Source organism: Pangasianodon hypophthalmus, chromosome 19 (assembly GCF_027358585.1).
Source record: "Pangasianodon hypophthalmus isolate fPanHyp1 chromosome 19, fPanHyp1.pri, whole genome shotgun sequence".
NCBI classification, from domain to species: Eukaryota; Metazoa; Chordata; class Actinopteri; order Siluriformes; family Pangasiidae; genus Pangasianodon; species Pangasianodon hypophthalmus.
In genome coordinates this window covers 105,001-112,962 of record NC_069728.1, presented here as the reverse complement: position 1 = coordinate 112,962, position 7,962 = coordinate 105,001, and the positions used below count along the sequence as shown (strand labels likewise).

Below are 7,962 nucleotides of genomic sequence, written 5' to 3'. Positions count from 1 at the left end.
CATTAGTTAAACATATTAATGGCTAAAGTCTGATAACACTGTAACCAGCACAAACTCGGCTACAATGTGTGAGCAGCATGTTTATACATGATTGTGTTTTTGAGAAAACAGCGTTTATGCGTGTTTAAGTGAAAAACTCAAATTTTTAAGTCACTGAAATAAGGCCATAAAACACATACAGAACATTGGTTCACAAGACGATTATCAAAATAATGTGATAATCATCTTGTTCACTCATTCACAGAAAACAATATACTGATTTAAATCTTCAAAGACACTTTTTGTTTGGAAAGGGCATATGCAAGAGGGCGTGAATGATCATGCGTAATAATGTGATTGACATCTGAGAAGACAAAGACCCGCATAATGACCTGCATAATGAGCCGTTGAGTCAGGAATGTGGCTGAGAGGGAAGTGCTATGAAAAAGAATGTGAGGACAAAAGAAATGTATATATTTTTTGTTTGTAGTTTATTTAGAATATAGTAAAAGCCCACTCTTCCACCCTATGTATAACCTACTCTCTCACATAGTACACAGAATTGAACAGCTATACATCTTTGTGCCACTCTAGGAAACAGTTCCTTTTCAGCTGAACACACAAGTGAACATCACATGCCTGGCATTTCCAAGGAGTGTCCTGCCTCTTACCATGCTTTGCTTTGCAAAGCACACAGATCCGGCGACCAGCAGTGGCATCTGAGGCCTGCTCAGCTCCCGGAACTGGCACATGGTCAACACTGGTCCGTTTTGGTGTTATTTTCTGTGACACACCACAGAGCTCTGCAATTAGTTCTTCCATAAACTCCTTGTGGCTCATGGTGCCGTAAATCTCTTTGTGTACAATAAAGGCATTGGTGGCAGCAATGTCCAAGAAGTGTAGAAATAGCTTTCTGTACCACTTCATTGTTTTGTGCTGTGTGGTGTAGTACTGTAACCGCTGATCAGACAGGTCAACACCCCCCATGTGCTGGTTGTATGCAGTCACAGGTGCAGCACATTTTTGCAGGAAAACTTTGTCCTCCATCCATTTTGTGTTTTCACCCTCCTCTGCACAGTGTCTCCTGTATGAGCAGCATGGATGGTGGAACACACAGACACCTCTCGTGTGTCCATCCATTTCACAGACACAAGATATCCATCTCGGGCAATCCTTCCTGTTGTCTCTGTAAGTCCCACATGCACCAAACTTCAAAGCAAACAAGTCTGTTAGACCCTTGGGACTAGTGTAAAAATCATCCAACATGGTACCCAGAGCCCAAAACTCTACGGTCCAACAGAGATGTCACAACATCATATGACAGTCCATGGCCTGTGGGAAAGTTGTTCTTTCCTGTGTACACAGCAAAATCTACAGTATATCCATTTGATGAGTCCGCAAGAACAAACAACTTGAAGCCCCACCTGGTTGGTTTGGCTTTCATGTACTGAATCATTCCTGTGTTTGCTTTGCATGCCACCATTCTTTCATCCACTGCCAAATTTTGTCTTGGATGATAGATGGCCTTACATGCATGCCGGATAGTGTCCATGAGGGGTCTGACCCTGAAAAGACGGTCGTGTTCAGCTGTGCCCCTCTTTCGGTCATTGTCCATGTCTCCATCTGGGTGACTCATGTGCAGATTCCATGAAATGGTGCGGAATCTGTCCCTTGACATGATTGTGGCAGGAAAAGGAAGAGAAAACACTATCCTGCCGCCAGTAGTCTCTGATGGACCTCAACTTCACCATGGCCATGTAGTAGAGTAGCCCAATGTAACAGTACAGCTCACTGATGCTGACGTCTGTCCATTTATATTTATGGCCCTTTGCACGTGCCCTGCCCTGGTACCCTGAGCATTGGTGTTTCGACACAGAGTTGACACAGCAGTTGCAGAAAAAAACATTTTGAACAGACTCATGGGAGTGTGTGCCTCACAGGGTCTTGGGTCTAGCTGTGGTCCAGGTTGCCGTGTGGGCAGGAATCTCAGAGCCTGTGGAGCCACGTCAACATCAGTCTCGGTGTTCCATGACAGAGTGGGCTGATTATCTGCTTTGTCTCTCTTTGCCACAGGTTCTTTTGCACTGTTTTTCTCACGTCTGAAATAAAAAAAGTAAGCATTAAGTAAACAAATAAACTACATTATTAACATTATTGTGACCTTCATTCATACTAGTACTAATTTATAGAAAAAAGAACACAATTACCACATAGCAAACATTTTACCATACAGTAAATAAATCAAATTAACATCTGTTAAATAGTGAATGCACACTTGCTCTTTATTTAGCATTGATTCTTCACAGTACCTTGGTATATGCCTACTTGCTGAGAAAACAGAATGGCAATAACAAAGAAACTATATTCTAACACTATCAACCACAAAGAATATTACCATATAGCTAATCATTATATATATATATATAGCCGAGCAACATTTTAAATGATGAAGGTAATAATAAAGGGCTTACTCGTCAGGAATGATATCCTCTGCTGGGTCCACTCGCTCTTCAAAATGCAAACGCTCGTCATCCGAGTCGCACTCTTCCTCTGAGGAGAAAGTAATCTCTTCGTCGCTGTCCAGAACCAGCCGGAGTGCTTCTTCACCCGCGTAGCGTGCCATCATCCAAACGCGCAGAAGAAGTGAGTAAATTCTGTGATGAAGCTTGACGTTTTATGCCGTTTCTCGGGGGCGTGTACATAATTACCTGGCTCACCTCAGATCGTTTCCATATGAACAGCGCGCTCAGTGCGAGGCGAGATCACATTAGCTATAATGAGGTGAGACAGGAGAAACCGTACCACTCCTTACCTTCATACCCATTACATAAAAAGAGATTATTTGTTTTCGACTTGAATTGTTTAATTTAAAAGTAGACAACTCAAGCTTTCTATACATATATTTCTCATGTCTTTGAGGCAAGTATTCGCTGAGATTCAGGGGGTTTTATTTACGGGTCTGTGAAGAGAGGTGACAGAGACAGAGAAGACAACACACCCTGTCTGTTTTCTTTATTCTACAAAAGCACAGCGTTTTGTTGTTATTGTGAGTGTATACAAATAAAAGTAGACCTTTTCCAGATTTGAATGATGTATTGCTCTTATCTGCCCAGATAGCGACAGAATCTGGGCGAGATCTGGCTTACTTTAGGCCCTTCTGGTTTAATTGTGGCACAGTGTTTTTGGCTGAGTCTTGGCTGGAGTTTGGTCCACCAGAAAAAGAAAACAGTCTGCTGCAAACCTGGGTGGGTTTTGGTTGGGTTTTGGTTAGCCAAAGAGTAAAGAAGCAGCTTTACAGCCAAAGAAATCTTGTGAAGTGGTTCATTTGTATGTCATACATCAATAAAAAGTTCATTTTGTCCAAAACAATTGAAATAATGAAAATGTGCTTGATGTAGTTAAAATGATTGAATATTTGTTCCAGGGCAGAAACTTTTATCAAAAGCTATTTTTAAATTGAGGGATAAAACAAATGAATTCTAATGAATTGTAAGGAGGTAATATGTGTTTTTATAAAGAAAAGAAGACTTGGTGGCTCTGTTGACAAGATTAGCTTGATGGGCACTTAAAGCAGACAAGGTGTCAATGTGCAGAATAAAAACAAAACAATAATGAAATGGTTTCAAATGAAGGAAGCTTCAGGCTGCAGCATCATTGCTAAGACAAAAGACTGAATCAAGGTTGGAACCACACTTTGACTGAATAGGTGTTTAAGAGTTTATACCTGAACGGTTGTGAGTAAATTTTAAATGTCTTTCATATTGTTTTTTAAAGCACCAACTTCATATAGGTTTATTCACTAAAATGGTTTATTCAGTAAAATGGAGCAAATACAAATCAAATACTGAGACACTGTCTGACAATCTGCTTCTTTATAATTTGATATCAATCCAAGAATAAAGATCTACAACTAAACAAAAAGTTACAAAGACAAACCTTCATGGATCTGTTACAGTAGTAAAGCGTTTTTGTGGGATGGTAAAAAGTCATAATAAAATATAGCACTTAAATGAACTATTTCAATTGGTTTTCAGGATTTCACAGTGGGCAATATAAATTATATTACATTAGGAATGTCTCAACAAATAAAAAGGTGAGAAAAATAAGCCAAACAACAATGAATACAGTATTGTAGGATTTGTGAGGCTTTTAAAAGGCTTCAGTGAATCTAAACAATCAACATTTAAAAAAAGAGATCTTATTAAACGGTACTGATATCAAAGATAGACAATTTAATAATACATTTTTTAGATGTTTGATTCATTACCCTATTATTTCGATGTACATACTTCTGGAATAATCATTTTGAGAATATCAAATGGAGATTGATTTGGATTTATAATAACAAATCCTGTGTCACAAATAAAGTTAGTGAAATTTACTTTAAAATTATACATAGAATTTATCCAACTAACCAGTTTCTCAAGAGATACTGAGCTGATCTCTCGGAATTTTACGTTTTTTGTGGAATGGATGTAGAGACTGTTTTGCATCTTTTTTTTTTCGAATGTATGCGTGTTCAATTTTTCTGGATTGAGGTTGAATATTTATTTACTATGTTGAGTGGATCTAAAAAACTTACCTAATAATATTAGAAGATTTAGCACAAAAATGTGACTCTTATCCATATCTTTTTTATCAAAATAAAATAGAACATCTCTTTTCCTTAATGTAAATGGGCAGAAAGGAAGCCCAGTATCTCCCACTTCAAAGTTGACTTGAGGATTTATTTTGAAACTCTTCAAGGTCTTTCAAATCAGAAAGCAACCAGAACTATGGATACGCTCGAAACGGTGGAAATCACCCCGCCCACCAGAGCAACTGTTGCGTAGCAGCCAGCCACTCATATTTACGCACGCCGTGCCGTGGAGGTGAAATTCAAACTGCTGTTTTGCTACATGCTGAATTGCTGTCTCGCTGTATTGGTTTTTGTCTTCTGGAATTTTACTACATCAAGGTAAGTAAAAGCTTTTTTTTTTTTTTTTCTTCCTTTAAGAAATCTCAACTTTTAGGGTTTCTCAGCAGCGCACTACTCGATCAGCTTGTTGGTTCATTCGTAGCTTTTCTGTGGTTGGTTTTTATTTGCTTTATGCTAGAAGTGCTGCAGTTATTCACAGTCCTCATTTTCAGTGCATAATGGAAAACTTGTGGGCGAAGAGAAGTGAGCGAAGCGAGCAAAAAAACCTTCGCAAAAGGGCGGCTAGGCGTGTCGATAGGATGTTTGAATCTTTGGAGAAAGAAATGAATTCTCAGGCTGAAAAGAGACCAAGCACAGGCACGGATGCATGGAAGAGTTTTTCTGATTTCATAATCACTGTTAGTGTAAGCCTGATGTCATACAAAGGATGGTGTGGTAACCTTACAGTTTCTGTGTTTTAATGTTTCAGCATGTTTTAACAAAACTTGAAATTGTTATGAAGCAGCAAAGAAACCTTGTAAGAATGGTTCAGGATCTGAAAGAAAATGTCAGGGAGATCACTGAGGCTAACCACTTAACTCCAAAACGTTTTCCAGTTGAAGATTTAAGATCATTAACTTCCCTGGAAAGTGATCTTCGATCCTGTCCGGAAACGAGACGAGAAGTGGTAGGTAACACTAACGGTTATGCGCAGTTCCCTAATGCCTTCCGTTATCACTTACAGATCTGTTTCTAATTACTGTTCTAATTAAATTGGGTGTGATCAATCTAAAGCAAACTGATCTAAAGAGTAAAGACTAAAAGCGTGCTGCATCACAGTGTGGTTCAGCAGCTGCACAGAAGAGAATAAAAAAGACCTGCAGCGGGTGGTAAGGGTGGCAGAGCGCATCACTGGCACAACACTACCTTCCCTCAAAGACATTTACACTGGCCATCTCGGGAAGAAAGCCAGTTGTATCATAATGGACCCCACTCACCCTGGACATCACCGGTTTTCCCCTCTGCCCTCTGGGAAAAGAGACAGAACAATCAAAACGAGGACTAACAGATTAAAGAACAGTTTCTTCCCACAGGCAGTCAAATGCACAAATCCTCCTCCTTCCCTCCTTCTGCTCCCAAGCATTATCCAACAATAAACCAATGTCTCAGGTCTACGAGTGCAGTAATACACACACACACACACACACACACACACACACACACACACACACTGCATATTTGCACTAAAGTACTGGAACTTGGATTGCTGGGTGGCGTGGATCTGAAGAACACTGTCTGGAGAATAATGAAGCAGGCAATTAAAAATGACTTTGCTAAAACCATCAGCTGGAGAGGTGTAAATGGAAAAAACACCATTCCAAAGTTTGGAGCTTAAGTGTTGTGATTGGTAAGTGCTTTTGTTGCAAGTCTTTGTAGAACTTTTTCATGACTCTCATGTCATTAATGAATGTTGAATGTCTTGGTTCTTTAGTACTATATTTTACTTTATTTATTGTACATTTGATTTAAATGTAATTTTTCTAACTCTGTATCTGTATGCTCATATTCTAGAGGCTGTAAGAAGAAATCCAGTTTGTGCCCAAATGACTGAGCTGGAGGTTGGGCAAGTTATTAGAAGGTGGTTTTATTTGGCTGGGGATCGTGAGGGTGGCAGAAAAAGAAGAACACCACTGCAAAATGTTCCTGTAAATAAGTAATTTTCTGTTATTGTGTAATTTATGCTTTTGCACACGTGTAAAAATATATATTTGTTTTTCTAACCATTTTTTGTTTGTTGGTTTCACTTGATTTATGCACATTTACTTTAATTTGCATTATTGCTTTGCTGTTTAACATTTATATTTTATTGCTAAGATTTTAATTACTGTTATACTTCTATTATATTGTGACTGTTGCTTTTATTTTGTCTTGATCTACGGCTGTCTTGATCAACTTGTTTACATTTTTTCACATCTGTAAATATATTTAATTTGTCTTTTATAACCAGCTTTTGTTTGTTGGTTTCACTTACTTTATTTGCGCACATTTAGTTGTTTATGTGCATTATTGGTTTACTTAACATTTCTACTTCCTGCTTAGTTTTTAATCTCTGTTATTCTTGTAACCATGTTCCTTTTATGTAGTCTTATTCTTCTGTTATTATTGGTTTATCTTATTTCCCATTTTTCTAGTTTTATTTTTGCAACCTTTTTTTGCACATCTGTAAATATATTATTTTGTTTGTCTTTTGTAACCAGATTTGTTTGTTGGTTTCTTTTGTTTATGCACTGCCCATTTACACTTTTTTGTTTGAGGTTTTGATTTATTCACGACTACCCATTTATATTTTTGGTTGGTTTCTTTGATTTGTGCACTTTACACTTTTACTTTATTTTGCCTTGATTATTATTGAACACTTTGCTTAGTTTTTGTTCTATTATGACTTTTGCTTTTGTTTTTTTTCCTTACTGTTATGTTATTGGTTTCTTATTTCCCATTGTTTTAATTTTCCTGTATCTGGCTGGGATTTTTACCTCGGTGTTAATAAAACACTATATTTTCAAAGCATGTGGTTTTAAGATATTTCACAACGATTAAATATTATCTAAGGGTGCATTCAGGCTCAGTTTTGGGGATTTTGGGATAATGTTGGTGTAGTTCTGGCTGTTTTGGGGGTTGTGGATAAGTTGTGGGTGAGTTTTGTGTAAAGGTGTTGGCAGTTTGGCTCTTTTCTGGGTTACACATGGGGATTCAGGCAGTGTTATGGGACAGTTAGGGCTGATTCCAGGGACATGACAGAGGTTTCAGGCATGGCTCTGGTATTCTTTAGGCAAACAGCTTAAGGGCCATTTGAGGGGAGTGGGCCGTGGTGGTGTGAGGGCCATAACAGCAGCCTAAATTCAACCAGATAAGGCAAAAACCAATAAACATCAGGAAGTTGGCTCTTTTCTGTCAGGTTCTGAACTAATCTGTAAGACTCTCAGAATATCTTTACACTTACCAGTCTCAAGAAGAATGTTTTCATGCTGAATTAATATTGACTTTAGTTGCACAAATATTTTCTATTTGTTATTGTTATAGATTCT

The 7,962-nt window shown here is 38.2% G+C and overlaps 1 long non-coding RNA gene across 3 annotated transcripts; it reads left to right on the top strand.

Annotated features, from left to right (window-relative positions):
- The first annotated feature begins 4,489 nt into the window (after positions 1-4,489).
- Positions 4,490-6,983, top strand: LOC117599767 (uncharacterized). 3 transcript variants are annotated; one of them, XR_008305286.1, is made up of 4 exons: positions 4,493-4,936; positions 5,494-5,564; positions 5,717-6,284; positions 6,449-6,983. It is a non-coding gene; the product is annotated as an uncharacterized LOC117599767 (long non-coding RNA). The 3 variants fall into 3 exon arrangements; XR_004580131.2 differs by having other exon boundaries at positions 4,490-4,936; positions 5,494-6,284; XR_004580129.2 differs by lacking the exon at positions 4,493-4,936 and having other exon boundaries at positions 5,003-5,564.
- Positions 6,984-7,962: the final 979 nt, after the last annotated feature.